Source organism: Arachis stenosperma, chromosome 1 (assembly GCF_014773155.1).
Source record: "Arachis stenosperma cultivar V10309 chromosome 1, arast.V10309.gnm1.PFL2, whole genome shotgun sequence".
Classification (NCBI taxonomy): Eukaryota; Viridiplantae; Streptophyta; class Magnoliopsida; order Fabales; family Fabaceae; genus Arachis; species Arachis stenosperma.
In genome coordinates, this window is record NC_080377.1 from 58,919,534 (window position 1) to 58,941,943 (window position 22,410).

The 22,410-nt window shown below is 39.1% G+C and overlaps 1 non-coding gene across 1 annotated transcript; it reads left to right on the forward strand.

Moving 5' to 3' along the window:
- Positions 1–22,302: 22,302 nt before the first annotated feature.
- On the forward strand, positions 22,303–22,410 carry LOC130955539 (small nucleolar RNA R71). The gene has a single exon (XR_009076783.1). It is a non-coding gene; the product is annotated as a small nucleolar RNA R71 (small nucleolar RNA).

Sequence of the window (22,410 nt, forward strand, 5' to 3'; positions counted from 1 at the left end):
TCATCCTTTTTGGAGGTAAAATGATTCAGGAATTTGTCTGATAACTGTTTCCATGTCTTTATGCTTGCTGTAGGTTGGTTATTTAACCACCTTTTAGCTTGATCTTTTACAGCAAATGGAAACAGTAATAGTCTGTAGACATCCTGATCTACCTCCTTATCATGTACTGTGTCAGCAATTTGTAAGAACTGTGCCAGAAACTCAGTAGGTTCTTCCTGTGGAAGACCGGAATACTGGCAATTTTGCTGCACTATGATAATGAGTTGAGGGTTTAGCTCAAAGCTGCTTGCTTTGATGGGAGGTATACAGATGCTACTCCCATATGCAGCTGTAATGGGGTTAGCATAAGACCCCAGAGTCCTCTTGGACTGATTAATTCCACTTAAGTCCATAATGGACAAAAGGGAAATGAGAATAGTTGCAAAGAGATAAATTTTGTTTATTATTTTTTTTTTTGAAATAGCCGAAAAAAAAGAAAATTAAAATAAATAAATAAGATAAAGAAAAATAAAATAAAATTCGAAAATCAAAAATAAAATAAGATCAGAGCAAATTGAGAACTGAATCAATTAGTAAAGAAAAGATTTTGAAAACAGCAATTAAGAAGATATGATTGAAACTTTTTATGAAAAGATTTGATTCTTAAAAGAGGAAAGAGAAAAACACAAAAGACACCAAACTTAAAATTTTAGAAAATCAAACACTAATTTTTTTCGAAAATTTTAAAGAGAAAAACATAAAGGGGACACCAAACTTAGAACTTTTATGAATCAAAAAGGGACTAAGAACATGCAAGAATCGAAAATTAAAAGAAAGACAAAAGCATGCAAATGACACCAACTTAGAATATGAAACTAGACTCAACTAAAAGACTCTAAACCAACAAAAATAAAACAGTCCTAATCTAAGCAACAAGACAAGCCGTCAGTTGTCCAAACTCGAACAATCCCCGGCAACGGCGCCAAAAACTTGGTGCACGAAATTGCAATAACACTTTTGCAATCCCGCACAACTAACCAGCAAGTGCACTGGGTCGTCCAAGTAATACCTTGCGTGAGCAAGGGTCGATCCCACGGAGATTGTCGGCTTGAAGCAAGCTATGGTTATCTTGTAAATCTTAGTCAGGATATCAGAAATTATCAGGATTGATTGTAAAAAGCAAAAGAACATGTAATGGTTACTTGTATTGCAGTAATGGAGAATGGGTTGAGGTTTGGAGATGCTCCATCTTCCGAATCTCTGCTTTCCTACTGTCTTCTTCATCAAACACGCATGTCTCCTTCCATGGCAAGCTCGTGTAGGGTCTCACTGTTGTCAGCAGCTACCTCCCATCCGCGCAGTGAAAGCTAATGCACACACTCTGTCACAGTGCTGCCAATCACCGGTTTGGTTCCCTCCCCTACCGGAATAGAATCACTCTTTTGCGTCTGTCACCAACGCCCAGTAGGTTACAGGTTTGAAGCACGTCACAGTCATTCAATCATTGAATCCTACTCAGAATACCACAGACAAGGTTTAGACCTTCCGGACTCTCTTGAATGCTGCCATCAGGTCCTGCCTATACCACGAAGATTCCGATTAAAGAACCCAAGAGATAACTACTCAATCTAAGATAGAACAGAGGTGGTTGTCAGGCACGTGTTCATGGTTGAGAATGATGATGATTGTCACGGATCATCACATTCATCTGGATTAAGAACAAGTGTTATCTTAGAATGGAAGCAAGCATGATTGAATAAGAAACAGTAGTAATTGCATTAATCCATCAAGACACAGCAGAGCTCCTCACCCCCAACCATGGGGTTTAGAAACTCATGCTGTGGAAGAAAATGTGTACAATGTCATAAGGTCACATCCGGTGCTGATACAATGTCAAAAGATCCTATAAGTAGTAACTAGTGTCCTAAGGTTTACAGAATTGAGTAAATGACAGAAAAATCCACTTCCGGGCCCACTTGGTGTGTGCTTGGGCTGAGCATTGAAGCTTTTATGTGTAGAGACGTTTTCTGGAGTTAAACGCCAGCTTTCATGCCAGTTTGGGCGTTTAACTCCAGTTTTATGCCAGTTCCGGCGTTTAACGCTGGAATTTCTGTAGGTGACTTTGAGCGCCGGTTTGGGCCATCAAATCTTGGGCAAAGTATGGACTATTATATATTGCTGGAAAGCCCAGGATGTCTACTTTCCAATGCCGTTGAGAGCGCGCCAATTGGGCTTCTGTAGCTCCAGAAAATCCACTTCGAGTGCAGGGAGGTCAGAATCCAACAGCATCTGCAGTCCTTTTCAGTCTCTGGATCAGATTTTTGCTCAAGACCCTCAATTTCAGTCAGAAAATACCTGAAATCACAGAAAAACACACAAACTCATAGTAAAGTCCAGAAAGTGAATTTTAATTAAAAACTAATAAAAATATACTAAAAACTAACTAAAAGATACTAAAACATACTAAAAACAATGCCAAAAAGCATACAAATTATCCGCTCATCAGGAAGCCTCTATGTCAAGTGAAATTTCAGTGAAAAGGAAGAGGTGGTGGAAGTATTTGGACATGAGCCAAGGATTCTACATTCACAAGAGCCACTTGAGGTGACAATAAAACACAAGATTCCCTCCCAGAGGCATTAATGGAAAATCATGAAGAAGAAAGGGAGGAAGACATTCAAGAGAAGTTACACTCAACTGAAGTAGAGAAGTACATGAAGGAAAAGCTCATGGAACCACCAATGCAAGAGGCTCTTGATAAAGAAATCACTCCAACAATCACACAGCAACCAAAACATGGATTCAAGGAAGTGAAGGCAATTAACAAAAGCACCAAGAAGAGGATTGTGACCAAGATATCAAGGACAACATTCAAGAAAAGGTCAACTGCAAACAATCCTCCCCCTGATCAAGTAAGCAAGCTCAATCAAGCCAATTTCAAAAGAAAGCTTGCTGAGAGGAAACCAAGAAAGGGGACAATAGCTGAAACTTCTCATCCCTTGAAGTCATTCCTCTTAATAAACTGGAAGAAGAGGAATAAAGTGAAGAACAGTAGACAGTAGGTACATTTCTTTTCCCTTGCTTTGTTTAAATTTCAATAAATTGGCATATGATCACATTCTAAGTTTGGTGTTGCCATGCAACACATTGTTTTCAATCTTTTTGGATGATTGCATCAAATCAAAAAAATGAAAGTGACACACCAAGATTCTAAGTTTGGTGTGCCATTTATTTTTCTATGCAACTCATCCAGCAACATCACTTGTCTGCATAATCATATTGCTTTTGCATTGTTAGTTTTGACATTTTTTTTCTTTGTTTTAGTCACCTCTTTATTTTTAAGTTTTCTTTTATCAACTGTTTTTGTTAATACAGCATCAAGAGATCCTCATTCATGACAGATTTTTGGCTTGGTGATTGTATTCAACAAATAATAGTTTCTTTTGTTTAGTTTTATTTCAAATAAAATTAACATATGGTTGCATTCTAAGTTTGGTGTTGCTATGCAACAAAATTTGGTTCTAATTCTTACTAGATACTTGCATTAATTTCAAGTGAAAGTGTTACACTAAGTTTGGTGTGCCACTTATCTTTTATGCAATGTATTGTGCTCACCTTCTTAAGTTTGCAATCACAATGTCTCTGTCTCTTGTGCCTTGATTATTATCTTTAATTTTGCCATTTTAGCCCCATAGCCATTGTTCTAATTGTTGCTTGAGGATAAGCAAGCATTCTGAGTTGGTATGGGAAGGAGAAGAATGGGAGAAAAATGACAACAATAGAGAAGATGAATTGCAAGGTTGTAAATTTCTTTTTCCTCTCATTTATTTCCAGCACTTTAAATTGCATGATTGTCTTTATATTTTCTGTATGCATGTGTGGTATGACTAAGCATAGCTTGAATATGATTTGAAATATGTTGTTGTGACATTATGACTACCAACTTGAGTTTTGTGAATTCAAAAGCAAAAAAGCATCATGATCATAAACAAACAAGGAATTAAAGAAGAATTTAGCATGTGCATACAAGTATTGGAAAGCTAGTATGATTGATTATTGCTCAATTGCATTGGATTTTATTTAATTGAAGTTTTTCATCTAGTACATTTTGTGAAATCTTTTGAAATCATGAAAACCTTGAAGAAGCAAATACAATTAAAGCAAGAAAATAAAAGGGAAAGAATGAGAAAGCTGAAGGCTCTGAGTACCAATGGCAATTTATTTGCTAAGTGCTTGTGGTGTTTATGTATCAAGCCAAATGCTTGAAAACAAAACACTTAGAAGTCAAGGCTAGGCTCAAGTGCAAAAGCACTCCCTCAAAGCTCAAGGCTCTGAGCATCAATGATTAGAGAGTCAAGAAAAGAAAAGAAAAATGAGCTTAATGAAGTCCTCTAACTAAATGCTTGTGGTGCTTATGTATCAAGTGGTAATACTTGAAAACAAAGCATTTAGAAGTCGTAGCTTTGTTATCAACTCATGGGGCAAAGCACCCAAAGGAGAAGCTAAAAAAAGAAGAAGAAAAAAAAAACATTCAAAAGCTTGTTTCAAGGAAGAATCATAAGAAAAGATTTCATAAAATGAGCTAGATAGAAGCATCAATCATTTACATCTCTTTTGTGATTGTAGCATGCATAGAAAACTAGCTTGCCATGAACATTGAGTTGCTATTCTTCTTACCTTGGGTTGTCAATCTTTATTGCATGATTCTTTTCTTGCTTGGGGACAAGCAAGGTTTAAGTTTGGTGTTGTGATGACAAGTCATCATATACCTATTCTTCTATGATTTTTCATACAATAAATTGATGATTTGTGCTTAAATAGTGAATGTTTTTGTGCTTAAATGATATATTTTCTTGATCTTTTAATTTTATAAATCTAGTAGGAAATAAGAAGAAAAAGAAGCAAAGAAGCACAAAAAAGGAGAAAAAAAGAGCTTTGGGGTACACTTTGAAGTTGGGGTACACTTTGGAGCCTTAGGCCACGCTTTTAAAAGCGTGGCCCATGACCAAATCAAAGAGGAAAACAACCAGCACTCACACTGCCCTGCCCTTGCCAAGGGCAGGGCAGAATCATGATGAAACAAAGTGAGGTTGGAGCAAATTTTCGCTAAGTTAAAATCTGGCCGCTCACAACATGACCATGCCTCCTTCAAAGGGCTATAACTTGAACTACAGATGTCCGATTGATGTGCTTCCAGTTGCGTTGGAAAGCTCACATTTAGAGCTTTCCAACGATATATAGCAATCCATTATTGGCGTACAATTGAGGCAGGAACGAAAGGCATCTTTAAGGGCCAAAAATAAGCGAAAATAAACCAAAGTGCTTCCACCAAGGCTCGAAGCTGGAACCTCACCCCAAAACAAAGTAGCGCTCAATTTTCTGCCTTGCCCTCTTGGAGAGCAGGGCAATGTCGTGCTCTTCATGGAAAATCAAAGAAAAAAATTGCTCCTCAAGTGCCTTCACCAAGGTTCGAACACAAGACCTTCAAGGAAGTAAAGGCTTAGGCTTGGCGCACACAAGCGCATCATGGCACGGTCAAGGAACGTGGTGCGCGCACAAGACACACCAAGGCAACATTGCCCTGCCCTCCACAAGGGCAGGGCAGCATCCTCACACACCAAGCTCGCACGCAATGAGCCGCACGCACAATTTCCCTGCTCTGCCCTCCACAAGGGCAGGGCAGCCTCCTGGGAGCAACATATGGGCCAAAATCAACCAAAATTCAGTTTAATTCAATTCTTCACCAAATTGAATCAAGGCCAACCAAACCCATTTCTCCTCAAATCCAAAGCAAGCAAAGCCCACATCATCACTCAAAGGCACATGGATCAATTAAATTAGGATTTTTATTTTGTAATTTGTTTTAATTTCATTTTATTTTCATTTTGTAAAAAGCCTATATAAAGGCATCACTCTCATTTCAAAAGGAGGGAGGCTCGATTGGAAAAAAGGAGGGGGAGCTCCATTAGAAAAAGGCTAGCTCCACTAGGGAGCATTAGGATTTGAGATCTCTCTCTTAGTTTTCCTTCCTGTTCTAAATCTTGGATTGAGATTGGAGAAATCTTGTTTCAATTTCTATCTGAGATCTCTCTGTTTTTATTTTGCTGCATAATTCAAGGAATTGTGATTTGAATCAAGGCTCTCTTTGCTGCTTCCATTTTTCTTTCTTCTTCAATCTATTTGCTGTTGGATCAAGGAAGGGAGTGAGATCTAGACTTGTTTTCTAGTCTCTTTGATTCCTTGAGATCTTCAATTTTATTTTGCAATTGAGTTGAGTTCTTGGATGCTCTTCTGTTTTTACTGTTCCATTGGCTTTCAATTTACTTTCAAGCAATTTAATTCTTCTGCACTTGTTCTTTATTTTACATTTCTGTTCATGATCCCAAATTACTTCCGTGCAAGTTAATTTCCCTGCAATTGTTCTACGCTTTGCTTTACTGCTCTCTTTAATTTCCAGCACCCAACCCCCTTTACTTTTCATGCAATTTACATTTCTTGCAATTTAAGTTTCAGTTATTTTACTTTCTTGTTATTTAAGTTACTTGCAATTTTACTTTCTGCAACTTTAAATTTCCTGTCATTTACAATTCTGTTGGCTACATTTCATCCAATATCCCTTCAATGTTAGCTTGACTAAACTAATCACCCACTAAAGTTGCTTGATCCATCAATCCCTGTGGGATCGACCTCACTCTAAGTGAGTTATTACTACTTGATGCGACCCGGTATACTTGCCGGTTGGATTTGTGTGTTGGAAATTCATTTTTTCCACAAAAACACCATCACCTTCCAGCTCCAATACACCCTTCCTTTGGGTTGGTTGGCGTTGCCTTTGATGACCATAGAAGTATTGGTTGTTTATTACAGTGTCAATGAAGTTCTAAGCCTCCTCAGCTGTCTTCATGAGTTGTAGTGACCCTCCTGCTGAGTAGTCAAGTGCCTCTTGAGCTCTCAATGTCAGTCCTTCATAGAAGTTTTGAAGTTTATCCCATTCATTGAACATCTCTGGTGGACACTTCCTGAGTAAAGCTTTGTATCTCTCCCATGCCTCGTATAATGACTCTCCATCCATCTGAGTGAATATTTGGACCTCTGTTTTGAGTCTGATGATCCTTTGGGGAGGACAGAATTTGGCTAAGAACTTGTTCACTAGATCTTCCCAATTGTTGATGCTTTCTCTTGGAAATGTCTCTAACCATTGAGTAGCTTTGTCTCTTAGAGAAAATGGAAACAACTGATGCACGGAAACTTATCTCTCAACAAATTTTCCTTTGGCAAGTATACCGAATTATCGTTAAGTAAAGACTCACAATAGAGTGAGGTCAAATCCCACAGGGATTGATTGGTCAAGCAACTTTAGTTGGAAGAATGTGCTAGTTGAGCTAAACAGAAATTGAGTTGAGAATTGCAGAAAATTAAATGGTAGGAAAGTAAAGTGCTGAAAGTAAATTGCAGAATCTTAAATGGGAATTTGGGGAAATGAGCATGAAGATAAATGGTAGAAAGTAAAGAGAATAGGTAAGATCAGAAATGGGGGATTCATTGGGCTTAGGAGATGTTGCATTTTCCGGATCAAGTTCATTCTCATCTCTTCCTCAATCAATGCATTCATTGATCTCCTTGGCAATCTTAGGTGATCAGATCCCAATTCCTTGGCAACTCAATCTCTCTAAGCTTGAACAATTGCCCAATTCCTTGATTTAATTGCTCATGGGAAGAGATGAAGTATGGTCACTGATTATACCACATGTATTTCCAAATCAAAGTGTTGGGAGGATTACATGTCACTATATCCGTCCAAACCCCAATTTGGTCCAACATGAGAAAGCATTTCTAGCATGATCTCCTCATCCCTTTTTCAAGGCTCAGAGGAGATCCAATTATGGAGAGTTTCTTTTCCAAGACAACTAACCAATTGAATTAAGATTGAAAGCTTTCTAGTAAATCAAGAGAAAAGAAAGAGGAAGAAGAATGAAAACTACAATTGATCCATCAAATTACAACAGAGCTCCCTAACCCAATGAAAGGGGATTTAGTTGTTCATAGCTCTGGAATGGAAAATGGTAGAGAAGAGTACATTCTAAACAAACTAAAAAGTACAGAAAAGTAAATATACAGAGTGTAGTTGTCCAAAATTGCCAAGCTCCTTTTCTAGTTCAAAACTACTCCTATATATACTACTCTTCTTGATCTTCTAGTTAGTTCTTCAAGTCTTGGATATGGGCCTTTGATCTTGAGTTGAAGCAGTTACAATCTTCAGTGGGCTCAGCTTTGCTTGCAGAAAAGTGTGAGTTAGGCATGGACGTTAGTTAGGACGTTAGTGGCGTTAACGTTAAGTGAAAATGTGGGTTCGAGAACGTTAGTGACGATCACCTTTTTCACTAACGTTCCAAACCAAAATGATCCATGTTAACTTCAACGTTAGCCGCACTAACGTGACCACTAACGCTGCCTCTTAGTCCTTCACAAACGTTATTGGCATTCACCTTTTCCAATAACGTTGCTTTTTGCCTCTTTTCCCCACATTAGAGTTCACGTTAGTATAACAGTCGTGACCCTTAACGTGGGCATGCCTAAGCTTCGCGAGCGTTAGTGACACTTACCTTTGTCACTAACGCTCCAAACGCCCCTCCTTCCCATGTTAGAGTTCACGTTAATTGGATTAACGTGACCACTGATGTGGTGGTGATTGCCATCTCCAACGTTAGTGACAAAGGTGAGTGTCACTAACATTGGCCTATCATGCTTAGCTCCACGTTACTCTTCACGTTAGTGGTCTTAACGTGACCACTAACGTGGGCACTATTGGCTTAGTCCAACGTTAGTGACAAAGGTGAGCGTCACTAACGTTGGCGATTGCTTCCTCCTCCCACGTTAGAGTTCACATTAATTGGATTAACGTGACTTTTAACGTGGCTAAATGTGCCTTTTTGGAACGTTAGTGGTATTCACTTTTACCACTAACGTTGGAGCTCTCCTCCTTCTCTACGTTAGCTACCACGTTAATGTAGTTAACGTGGCAACTAACGTGGGCTATGATGGCTTCGAAGGCGTTTTTGGCAATCACTTTCTCCATTAACACTACAAGCTTGTCCCCATTCCACGTTAGCGGTCACGTTAATTAGATTAACGTGGCTGCTAACGTGGCTCCTTCTTGCTTCCTTTGTCCTAAAATCAAGCAATTAAAGTGCATCAAAGATCTGTTCCAAGTCATGAGATCATGCATTATCCAATTTGTCATTCAATTCTTGCATAATTCTCATGAAATCATGTAAAGTTCACAATGTTTGCTTAATTCAAGATGTAAGTGTATTTTCATTCAAAACTTGCTTATTTACTAAGAAAATGCATGAAACTACCCTAAAATAGTAAAGAAAATGTCAGTGAAACTGGCCAAGATGCCCTGGCATCAACAACAACAACTTATAAATGTCAGGATGCACACCATTGGTTTTCACTGTGTCACATATCCTCAGAAAGGTGGATAAGTGTTGGTTTGGATCTTCAAATAGGCCTCATCCATAGAAACAATTGTTCTGCACGAGAGTGATGAGTTGAGACATCAATTCAAAGTTGTTTGCATTGACATTGGGAGTAAGAATGCTACTCCCACAGTGCCTTGGATTAGGAAAAGTATAGGAGGCTAGAACCCTCCTTTGAGGCTGGCCATTGTTGTTAGCCACTCCCTCTGGTGGATTAGGAGCTTTTCCTTCCATTTCCTGGTTCTCTTCCTCTGATTCCTCTCCACCAATAACTCCCTATCCTCTGGCTTATCTTCTTATTCTTCGAAGAATTCTCTCATCAATGTCACTAGAGGTGGAGACCTCTCTCCTTGCTTCTGTCATACACACGAAACCAGAAACCAAGAGACACAATTCACTCTATTGCGAGAGTTATGTTAAGGTTAGTTTAAATAAAAATTCAAACAGTTAGTGTGCTTAGTAAAAAGAAAAAGAAAATGCTTAATCTAGATTATCACCCTATATAATCATTGTCAATCTAAATCAATCCCCGAAAATGACGCCAAAAACTTGATGAGGGAAAAACGATTCCACACAAACTCACCGGCAAGTGTACCGGGTCGCATCAAGTAGTAATTACTCACAAGAGTGAGGTCGATCCCACAGGGATTGATGGATTGAGCAATTTTAGTTGGGTGATGAAATTAGTTAAGCACATATTTGATGAATTGAGTGATTTTGATTGACAGAAGCTAAATTGCAAGTACATAAAGGTGTAGAATGTAAATTGAGCAAAAGAATAAAGTGCCGAAGAAGTAAATTTCAAGTAACTTAAAGAACAAGAAAATAAAAGAGCTGAAACTTAAATTGGAAGAAAAGTAAATTGCAGAAACTTAAAGTGCAAGAAATGTAAATTGCTGAATCTAAATTGCTGAGAAATGTAAATTGCTTGACGAATAAAACGATTTGGGTGCTGGAATTCAGAATTGAACAATAAAATGCAAGTTAAAGTAAATCAGAGAACTATGAGATATAGGAATTAAGATCTGGATGTCAGTAGCAAGAACAGAAATGGAAAATTGCTTTAAGAAACAGAACAGCAAGAAAACCTTGAAGCAGTTGTGAAATCCTAAAGAGAAATTGAAGATCGAAGAAGAGCAATGAGATTAGAAATCATATCTAGATCTCAATTACTCTCTTGATCAAGCAGAAGGGAATTTGCAGAAGAAAATGAAATGGAAATAGAAAACTAAACTCAGATCCAATTCTTAGAACAATTGATAAGAAGAGTGAAAGATGATTCCCAAATTTATAATCAATGGAGCTCTTCAATCGCAATTCGAAATCCAAGAACAGACAATAGAAGTTGCGGAATGAAAGAAAATGAAAACAGAAAGCTAGATCCAATTCCCAAATCCCCAAATTCAAAGACAAATGAAAATTAAAAGTGAGAACTCAAAATGAGCTAAAAGTCAAACTAAAAAAATGAGCAAAAGGTCCTTTACAAATTGAATTAACTCCTATTTATACACTTTCTATTTTTGGTCTTCAAAGCTTGGAGTGGGCCTTTTGGCTTTTGGATTTGAAGAGAGATGGGTCCGGTTGGCCTTGGTTCAATTGAGTTGGAGGCATGGGCCAGCTCCTAGGGGAGCGCTCCGTTTGGTCTTGTGAACGCTACGTTCAGTTAGCCTTGTCATGTGCCAAGCCTCCTTTCCCATAGCTCCTTGTACATAGCGTTCACTAAGTGAACGCTACATTCAAATTGTGAACTCTGCCTTGGTTTGCTTTGAACTCATATTTCCTTGGTTCCAAGAGCACGAAAAAGGTAGCAAAAGGGAGCGCTATGTTGCCTTTTTCTAACACTGCCCTTGTGTTTTGATTTGTGCATGCTTGGCTTTCTTGGTTCCAAGCTCGAAAAAGTGAGCAAAAGGGAGGGCTACGCTCGAATTTTTGAGCGTTACTCCTCCTTGTCTTGATGCGCCCAGCCTTGCTCGGTTCCCCTCTTCGAGCGCTACGTTGCACCCTTTTAGCGCTAGCCTTGCTCCCTTGTTTCCTTTCCAAGAATGTCACGAAAAAGGTGAAGAGAATGAGCGCTACGTTCAGTCTTGTAAGCGCTATTCCTTGGCATGCGCTGGTTTCCTCTTCGAGCCTTGGTTCTCCCATTGTGCAGCGCTTTGCTTTTCTTGATGAGGCACGAAAAAGTGAAGGGAAGGCAACGTAGCGTTCTCTTCTTTGAATGCTATGCCTTGGCCTTTGCTTTTGCTGCACCATTTAGTGCTTCTTCTTGGGCGCTCCGTTTGCAACTTTGAGCACTCCTTCTGAGCTTCGATGCGCCACGCTTTATTTTTATGGGCCACGCTTTTTAAAAGCGTGGCCTAAGGTCCAAAGCATGCTCAAACTTCAAAAGTGTGCCAAAAATTTCTCTTTCCACCATTTCTTCACCTACAAGCAACCAAACAACAAATCAAAGTCTCACCAAAATCACTAGATCTTTGCATCATTAATAAAATTAATTAATTCTAGCATAAAACCTATGATTTTTTGTAAAATGAATGATGTTTGATTGATTCAATATAATCATGAAAATCCACTCCAATTACTTACTTATGGTGTAAGAAAGTGCATAAAACCTAATGAAAATAATGAAAAATGCTTGTAAGAATAAGATGACTTATCATCACAACACCAAACTTAAAACTTGCTTGTCCCCAAGCAAGCACTAAACATGAGAAGGAATGAAATGAAACAGAGAAGCATACATGTCCTTATTTAGCAAATAATAGAATTTGAACTATGGGGTTTTATGCAGACAAAGATGCAGCTCACTTATTCTTTGCTGATAGATAAGAAATGCTTCTTTGAGGATTCACTAGAGTTGCTGCTATAATGCCTTGCTTTTTGATTGATCCATATTGAATTTTCTTTCTTTCTTTTGCTTAGAAAGCGTATTGCTTAATGAAGGCTTAATGGCAAGTGTTGCAGCAGCCTTTGGCTTAATTTTGCTCAACACTTCTTCACTACAGACACTTGGTTCACAAATCCTCTTAGGAACATTGATGTCCAGCATCTCTTTAGATCACTAAATGCTTTGTAGCTAGGTTTCTCTTGATGATGGACTTTCGGTTGGTAATCCCGGATTAGTTAATCCAAGTTACCAAGTTTTAAAAGACTCCACAGAACCTAATTGTCCAAGCATATCCTAGTACAAAAAGCACCACAGACATATGTCCTAAGGTCCAAGCTATTGGTGTCTAGCGTTATTGTTTTGTTTCTTTGCCAATTCTTGGCTTTTCGTTTCTTTTTCTTTCTCACTCTACTTCATTTTCCAGGGAATTTCATTTATGAAAGGCTCTTTGACAGCAACCAAGTTCACACTACAAAGAACACTCTATTATGCAGCTTTTATTATTGAGCTTTCCATTTAAATCAAGCAATCACCACCACAAGTTTCATTCTAATTCCTACAATATTGGACAATTACTTTCTTTTTCAAACATTTTCTCTTAGTGATGCATAAGGGAGACAAAACATGAATTTAAAGAAGATGATTGATAACAAGCATTCATACTAGTGCAGACATCAAAATTTGGATTATTTGAAATAAGCATCAAGGCAACCAGCAACCTCTTATGTAGAATGTTTCAAAACAAAGTGAGTTTTGTGACAATACAACCTCTTAGGAGTGTCTTGTAGCTTCCCTTTTGTCATCATCATCTTTTACCTTTGCATTTCTTTTAGCGATGATCCTTTGAAGATGCTGAGTGTTTTTTTTTTGCATAAATTTTTGAAAGTTGCTTGTTTTTCCAAGCACTTAGGCAAATGATTAGCATGAACTTAAACTTACTTTGGTGAGGGAACACTAAACTTAGTTCCTAGCTACTATCTATGATGCATCAGTTACATGAAACCTTGTGCTTTTGTTGAAAGTAATGAAGCTAAAAACTGGAAAACAGACAGTGGGTTAGTGGTTTTCCTGATTGCTTGGAGCTAGTAACCATTTGTGCAGAGGGTTGAAATGTCTTTTTAAATGGGTGGAACACCAAACTTAGCATCCATCATTCCCCTTAAAATGTTTTGGTGTGTAACACCAAACTTAGCTCCTTGCAATACAGATAAAACTACCTAATCCTCTTATTGAAATAGTTAAGAAAAGAAAACTACCTTTGGTTGGGTTGCCTTCCAACAAGCGCTCTTTTAATATCACTAGCTTAACATCCTTCATTCTTGCTCAGCTTAATTTCTGATTCTCTTTCTCTTTGTCCCAATGGCCTCCCAAGTAATACTTTGCCCTGTGACCATTTGCTGTGAAATTGTTCTTTGTTGTTTCATCTAACAGTTCAAGGCTTCCATAAGGAAGAACCTTTGTCACCAAGTAGGGACCAGTCTATTTAGACTTGAGTTTGCCAGGGAAAACTTTGAGTCTGGAGTTGTACAAGAGTACTTGCTGCCCTGGTTTGAACTCCTTCTTTGAGATCTTTTTGTCATGCCATCTTTTAGCTTTTTCCTTGTATATCTTAGCATTTTCATAGGCTTCCAGTCTAAACTCATCCAACTCATTTAATTGCAATAACCTCTTCTCTCCTGCTGCTTGAAAATCAAGGTTGAGGAGTTTAGTGGTCCAGAAGGCTTTGTGTTCAAGCTCTATAGGAAGGTGGCACGACTTGCCATACATCAACTGAAAAGGTGACTTTCTAATAGGAGTTGTGAAGGCTGTCCTATATGCCCAGAGTGCATCTTCTAATTTTCTGGCCCAATCCTTTCTTGTACTCCCCACTGTTTTCTCCAAAATCTTCTTCAACTCCCTATTTGCAAGCTCTGCTTGGCCATTGGTCTGTGGATGGTATGGTGTAGCTACTTTATGCATCACCCCATATTTGTGAAGTAGTTTCTCCATTTGTTTGTTGCAAAAATGACTACCACCATCACTGACAAGACCCTTAAGCACTCCATATCTAGTAAAAATGTGCTTCTTAAGGAATTGAAGGACAATTTGTGCGTCACACGTGATTGTTGCTATGGCTTCCACCCACTTCGAGACATATTCTACTGCCACAAGTATGTATTTAAAAGAATATGAGGATGGAAAGGGGCCCATAAAATCTATTCCCACAGATCAAAGAGTTTTACTTCTAAGATGTAGTTCTGAGGCATCTCATTCCTTCTTGTCAATCCTCCAGCTCTTTGGCACTCATTGCATTGATGAACAAACTATCTAGCATCCTTGAAGATGGTTGGCCAATAAAATCCACTTTGAAGTACTTTGGATACTGTTCTTTCTGGTCCAAAGTGTCCACCATAAGCTGAACCATGACAATGCCATAGTATGTCCCTCATTTCACTCTCAGGAACATATTTCCTAATCATTCCATCTGGACACCTCTTGAATAAGAATGATTCATCCCATAAGAATTTCTTGGCTTCATTGTGCAGCTTCTTCACTTGTTGCTTGGTGAATTCTTGAGGGATCTTCCTTCCAACCTTGTAGTTTGCAATGTCTGCAAACCGTGGAGCATGTTGGATTTGTAGGAGGTGTTCATCTGGAAAGCTTTCATTCACTGAGTGTGGAGCTTGATTAGCTTCTTGTGATATTCTTGACAAATGGCCTGCTACTTGGTTTTCATTCCCTTTCCTATCTCTCACTTCAATATCAAACTCTTGTAGCAGCAGCACCCACTTAATAAGCCTTGGCTTTGAATCCTGTTTAGACACTAGATACTTGAGAGCAGCATGATCAGTATACACTATAACCTTTAAACCAATCAAGTATTGTCTAAATTTATCAAATGCATATACAATTGCCAAAAGCTCTTTCTCAGTGGTGGTATAATTTTTCTATGCTTCATTTAATACCTTGCTAGCATAATATATAACATGGTACAGCTTGTCTTTCTTTTGCCCCAATACAGCACCAATTGCAAAGTCACTTGCATCACACATAAGTTCAAAAGGTAATTCCCAATCAGGGGGTGTGATAATTGGTGTTGTAATGAGTTTTCTCTTTAAAGTTTCAAAGGCATGCTTGCAATTGTCATCAAAGATTAAAGGACTATCAATCATTAGTAAACTGCTCAATGGTTTTGCTATTTTTGAAAAATCTTTGATGAACCTCCTGTAAAAACCAGCATGCCCAAGAAAACTCCTTACTACTTTCACATTAACAGGTATAGGAAGCTTTTCTATGATTTCTATTTAGCTTTGTCAACTTCTATAACTTTTCTTGAAACTTTATGCCCAAGAACTATCCCTTCAGGAACCATGAAATGGCATTTCTCCCATTTCAATACCAGGTTAGTTTCTTGGCATCTTTTCAAAACAAGAGTGATGCAAGCAAGTGTTAAATGAATTGCCAAAGACAGAAAAATCATCCATGAATACTTCTAAAATTTTTTCCACCATGTCAGAGAATATAGAAAGCATACACCTTTGAAAAGTTACAGGGGCATTACACAGACCAAAGGGCATCCTTCTGTAAGCGAAAACTCCAAACGGACAGGTGAAGGAAGTCTTTTCTTGATCCTTGGGATCCACCACTATTTGATTGTACCCAGAGTACCCATCCAGGAAGCAATAATAGGCATGGCCAGCCAATCATTCTAGCATCTAGTCGATGAATGGGAGAGGAAAATGATCTTTCCTTGTAGCATCATTCAGTCTTCTATAATCTATGTACATCCTCCACCTAGTCACTGTCCTGGTGGGAATTAACTCATTCTTCTCATTGGAGATTGGTGCACGAAATTGTGATCATCAATGGAGCCATCAACATGGTACGCTCAATTGCAATCTCAACTCTTTATCACAACTTCGCACAACTAACCAGCAAGTGTACTGGGTCGTCCAAGTAATAATCCTTACGCGAGTAAGGGTCGATCCCACGGAGATTGTTGATATGAAGCAAGCTATAGTCATCTTGTAAATCTCAATCAGGCGGATTCAAATGGTTATGGAGGATTAATAACTAAAAGATAAATAAGACATAAAATAAAGATAGAGATACTTATGTGATTCATTGGTGAGAGCTTCAGATAAGCGTATGGAGATGCTTTGTCCCTTCCGTCTCTCTGCTTTCCTATTGTCTTCATCCAATCCTTCTTACTCCTTTCCATGGCAAGCTGTATGTTGGGCATCACCGTTGTCAGTGGCTACAGTCCCGTCCTCTCAGTGAAAATGTTCAATGCGCTCTGTCACAGCACGACTATTCAAATGTCGGTTCTCGATCATGTCGGAATAGAATCCAGTGATTCTTTTGCGTCTGTCACTAACACCCCACAATCGCAAGTTTGAAGCTCGTCACAGTCATTCAATCTTTGAATCCTACTCAGAATACCACAGACAAGGTTTAAACCTTCTGGATTCTCTTGAATGCCGCCATCAATTCTAGCTTATACCAAGAAGATTCTGATTAAGGAATCTAAGAGATAAACATTCAAGCCTTGTTTGCTTGTAGAACAGAAGTGGTTGTCAGGCACGCGTTCATAAGTGAGAATGATGATGAGCGTCACATAATCATCACATTCATCATGTTCTTGGGTGCGAATGAATATCTTAGAATAATAATAAGCTGAATTGAATAGAAGAACAATTGTAATTGCATTAATACTCGAGGTACAGCAGAGCTCCACACCTTAATCTATGGTGTGTAGAAACTCCACCGTTGAAAATACATAAGAACAAGGTCTAGGCATGGCCGAATGGCCAGCCCCCATGATCTAAGAACTAGACGTCCAAAGATGATAATACCATAGTGAAAGGTCCTATTTGTAGATAACTAGTAGCTTAGGGTTTACAAAGATGAGTAAATGACATAAAAATCCATTTCCGGGCCCACTTGGTGTGTGCTTTGGCTGAGCATTGAAGCTTTCATGTGTAGAGACTTTTCTTGGAGTTAAACGCCAGCTTTTGTGCCAGTTTGGGCGTTTAACTCCCATTCTTGTGCCAGTTCCGGCGTTAAACGCCAGAATTCTTGAGCGGACTTGGAACGCCTGTTTGGGCCATCAAATCTCGGGCAAAGTATGAACTATTATACATTTCTGGAAAGCCCAGGATGTCTACTTTCCAACGCAATTAAGAGAGCGCCAATGGGGTTTCTGTAGCTCTAGAAAATCTACTTCGAGTGCAGGGAGGTCAGAATCCAACAGCATCTGCAGTCCTTTTCAGCCTCTGAATCAGATTTTTGCTCAGGTCCCTCAATTTCAGCTAGAAAATACCTGAAATCACAGAAAAACACACAAACTCATAGTAAAGTCCAGAAAAGTGAATATTAACTAAAAAATAATAAAAATATAATAAAAACTAACTAAAACATACTAAAAACACACTAAAAACAATGCCAAAAAGCGTATAAATTATCCGCTCATCACAACACCAAACTTAAATTGTTGCTTGTCCCCAAGCAACTGAAAATCAAATAAGATAAAAAGAAGAGAATATGCAATGAATTCCAAAATCATCCATGAAGATCAGTATTAATTAGATGATCGGGGCTTTTAGCTTTTTGCCTCTGAACAGTTTTGGCATCTCACTCTATCCTTTGAAATTCAGAATGATTGGCTTCTATAGGAACTCAGAATCCAGATAGTGTTATTGATTCTCCTAGTTAAGTATGATGATTCTTGAACACAGCTACTTTATGAGTCTTGGCCGTGGCCCAAAGCACTCTGTCTTCCAGTATTACCACCGGATACATACATGCCACAGACACATAACTGGGTGAACCTTTTCAGATTGTGACTCAGCTTTGCTAGAGTCCCCAATTAGAGGTGTCCAGGGTTCTTAAGCACACTCTTTTTGCCTTGGATCATGACTTTATTTTTACCCTTGCCTTTTGGTTTAAATGGCTATTGGCTTTTTCTGCTTGCTTTCTCTCTTTTTTTTTTCGCACATAATCTCTCTCTTTTTTTTTGTATTCACTGCTTTTTTCTTGCTTCAAGAATCATTTTTATGATTTTTCAGATCCTCAGTAACATGTCTCCTTTTTTTCATCATTCTTTCAAGAGCCAACATTCATGAACAACAAATTCAAAAGACATATGCACTGTTCAAGCACACATTCAGAAGTCAAAGTATTGCCACCACATCAAAATAATTAATCTGTTATAAATTCAAAATTCATGCAATTCTTCTCTTTTTTAATTAAGAACATTTTTCATTTAAGAAAGGTGATGGATTCATAGGACATTCATAACTTTAAGGCATAGACACTAAGACACTAATGATCATAAGACACAAACATAGATAAACATAAGCATGAAAATTCGAAAAACAGAAAAATAAAGAACAAGGAGATTAAAGAACGGGTCCACCTTAGTGATGGCGGCTTGTTCTTTCTCTTGAAGATCTTATGGAGTGCTTGAGTCCTCAATGTCTCTTCCTTGCCTTTGTTGCTCCTCTCTCATGATTCTTTGATCTTCTCTAATTTCATGGAGGAGGATGGAATATTCTTGGTGCTCCACCCTTAGTTGTTCCATGTTGGAACTTAATTCTCCTAGGGAGGTGTTGATTTGATCCCAATAGTTTTGTGGAGGAAAGTGCATCCCTTGAGGCATCTCAGGGATTTCATGATGAGTGGGATCTTTTGTTTGCTCCATCCTTTTCTTAATGATGGGCTTGTCCTCATCAATGAGGATGTCTCCCTCTATGTTAACTCCAACTGAATTACAGAGGTGACAAATGAGATGAGGGAAGGCTAACCTTGCCAAGGTAGAGGACTTATCCGCTACCTTATAAAGTTCTTGGGATATAACCTCATGAACTTCTACTTCCTCTCCAATCATGATGCTATGAATCATGATAGCCCAGTCTATAGTAACTTCGGACTGGTTGCTAGTGGGAATGATTGAGCGTTGGATAAACTCCAACCATCCCCTAGCCACGGGCTTGAGGTCATGCCTTCTCAGTTGAACCGGCTTCCCTCTTGAATCTCTCTTCCATTGAGCGCCCTCTTCACAAATGTCTGTGAGGACTTAGTCCAACCTTTGATCAAAGTTGACCCTTCTAGTGTAAGGGTGTTCATCTCCTTGCATCATGGACAAGTTGAATGCTAACCTTATATTTTCCGGACTAAAATCTAAGAATTTCCCCCGAACCATTGTAAGCCAATTTTTTGGGTCTGGGTTCACACTTTGATCATGGTTCTTGGTGATCCATGCATTGGCATAGAACTCTTGAACCATTAAGATTCTGACTTGTTGAATAGGGTTGGTAAGAACTTCCCAACCTCTTCTTCGGATCTCATGTTGGATCTCCAGATATTCACTCTTTTTGAGTTTGAAAGGGACCTCGGGGATCACCTTCTTCATGGCCACAACTTCATAGAAGTGGTCTTGATGCACCCTTGAGATGAATCTCTCCATCTCCCATGACTCGGAGGTGGAAGCTTTTACCTTCTCTTTCCTCTTTCTAGAGGTTTCTCCGGCCTTAGATGCCATAAATGGTTATGAAAAAACAAAAAGCAATGCTTTTACCACACCAAACTTAGAAGGTTTGCTCGTCCTTGAGCAAAAGAAGAAAGAAGAGAGTAGAAGAAGAAGAAATAGAGGAGATGGAGGTGGCTTTATTTTTCGGCCAAGGGGGAGAAGTAGTGTGTAGGTTGTGTGAAAATGAAGGAGTGAATATGGGTTTATATAGGGGTAGAGAGAGGGGTAAGTTTTGGCCATTATGGGTGGGTTTGGGAAGGAAAGTGGTTTGAATTTGAATGGTGAGATAGGTGAGGATCCTGTGGAGTCCACAGATCCTGAAGTGTCAAGGATAATTCATCCCTGCACCAAGTTGTGGGCAAAAATGCTCCTTCTGCCAATCCTGGCATTAAACGCGAGGTTGGTGCCCATTTCTGGCATTTAACGCCAGCTTCTTGCCCATTCCTGGCGTTAAACGCCAGTCTGGTGCCCCTTTCTGGCGTTAAATGCCCAGAATGGTGCCAGACTGGGCGTTAAACGCCCATTTGCTGCCCTTACTGGCATTTAAATGCCAACAAGTTTTTCTTCCAGGGTGTGCTATTTTTCTTTCTGTTTTTCATGCTGTTTTTGCTTTTTCAATTGATTTTGTGACTTCCCATGATCATCAACCTATAAAAGACATAAAATAACAAATGGAAATAGATAAATATAACATTGGGTTACCTCCTAACAAGCGCTTCTTTAATGTCAGTAGCTTGACAGTGGGCTCTCATGGAGCCTCACAGATATTCAGAGCAATGTTCAAACCTCCCAACACCAAACTTAGAGTTTGAATGTGGGGTTTCAACACCAAACTTAGAAGTTGGTTGTGGCCTCCCAACACCAAACTTAGAGTTTGACCGTGGGGGCTCTATTTGACTATGTTTTGAGGGAAGCTCTTCATACTTCCTCTCCATTGTTACAGAGGGGTATCCTTGAGCCTTAAAGACAAAGGATTTTTCATTCACTTGAATGATCAATTCTCCTCTGTCAACATCAATCACAGCCTTTACTGTGGCTAGGAAGGGTCTGCCAAGGATGATGGATTCATCCATGCACTTCCCAGTCTCTAGGACTATGAAATCAGCAGGGATGTAATGGTCTTCAACCTTTACCAGAACATCCTCTACAAGTCTATAAGCTTGTTTTCTTGAATTGTCTGCCATCTCTAGTGAGATTCTTGCAGCTTGTACCTCAAAGATCCCTAGCTTCTCCATTACAGAGAGAGGCATGAGGTTTATGCTTGACCCTAGGTCACACAGAGCCTTCTCAAAGGTCATGGTGCCTATGGTATAAGGTATTGAGAACTTTCCAGGGTCCTATCTCTTTTGAGGTAATCTCTGCCTAGTCAAGTCATCCAGTTCTTTGGTGAGCAAAGGGGGTTCATCCTCCCAAGTCTCATTACCAAATAACTTGTCATTTAGCTTCATGATTGCTCCAAGGTACTTAGCATCTTGCTCTTCAGTGACATCTTCATCCTCTTCAGAGGAAGAATACTCATCAGAGCTCATGAATGGCAGAAGTAAATCCAATGGAATCTCTATGGTCTCAGTGTGAGCCTCAGATTCCCATGGTTCCTCATTAGGGAACTCATTGGAGGCCAGTGGACGTCCATTGAGGTCTTCCTCAGTAGTGCTCACTGCCTCTTCCTCCTCTCCAAATTCGGCCATGTTGATGGCCTTACACTCTCCTTTTGGATTCTCTTCTGTATTGCTTGGAAGAGTGCTAGGAGGGAGTTCAGTAACTTTCTTACTCAACTGACCCACTTGTTCCTCTAAGTTTCTAATGGAGGACCTTTTTTCAGTCATGAATCTTTGAGTGGTTTTGATTAGATCAGAGACCATGGTTGCTAAGTCAGAGTGACTATGCTTAGAATTCTCTGTCTGTTGCTGAGAAGATGATGGAAAAGGCTTGTTATTGCTAAACCTGTTTCTTCCACCATTATTGTTGTTGAAACCTTGTTGAGGTCTCTGTTGATCCTTCCATGAGAGATTTGGATGATTTCTCCATGAAGGATTATAGGTGTTTCCATAGGGTTCTCCCATGTAATTCACCTCTTCTATTGAAGGGTTCTCAGGATCATAAGCTTCTTCTTCAGATGAAGCGTCCTTAGTACTGCCTGGTGCAGCCTGTATTCCAGATAGACTTTGAGAAATCATATTGACTTGCTGAGTCAATATTTTATTCTAAGCCAATATGGCATTCAGAGTATCAATCTCAAGAACTCCTTTCTTCTGATTCGTCCCATTATTCACAGGATTCCTTTCAGAAGTGTACATGAATTGGTTATTTGCAACCATTTCAATGAGTTCTTGAGCTTCTGCAGGCGTCTTCTTCAGATGAAGAGATCCTCCAGTAGAGCTGTCCAATGACATCTTGGACAGTTCAGATAGACCATCATAGAAGATACCTATGATGCTCCATTGAGAAAGCATGTTAGAAGGACACTTTCTGATCAATTGTTTGTAACTTTCCCAAGCTTCATAGAGGGATTCACCTTCCTTCTGTCTGAAGGTTTGGACTTCCACTCTAAGCTT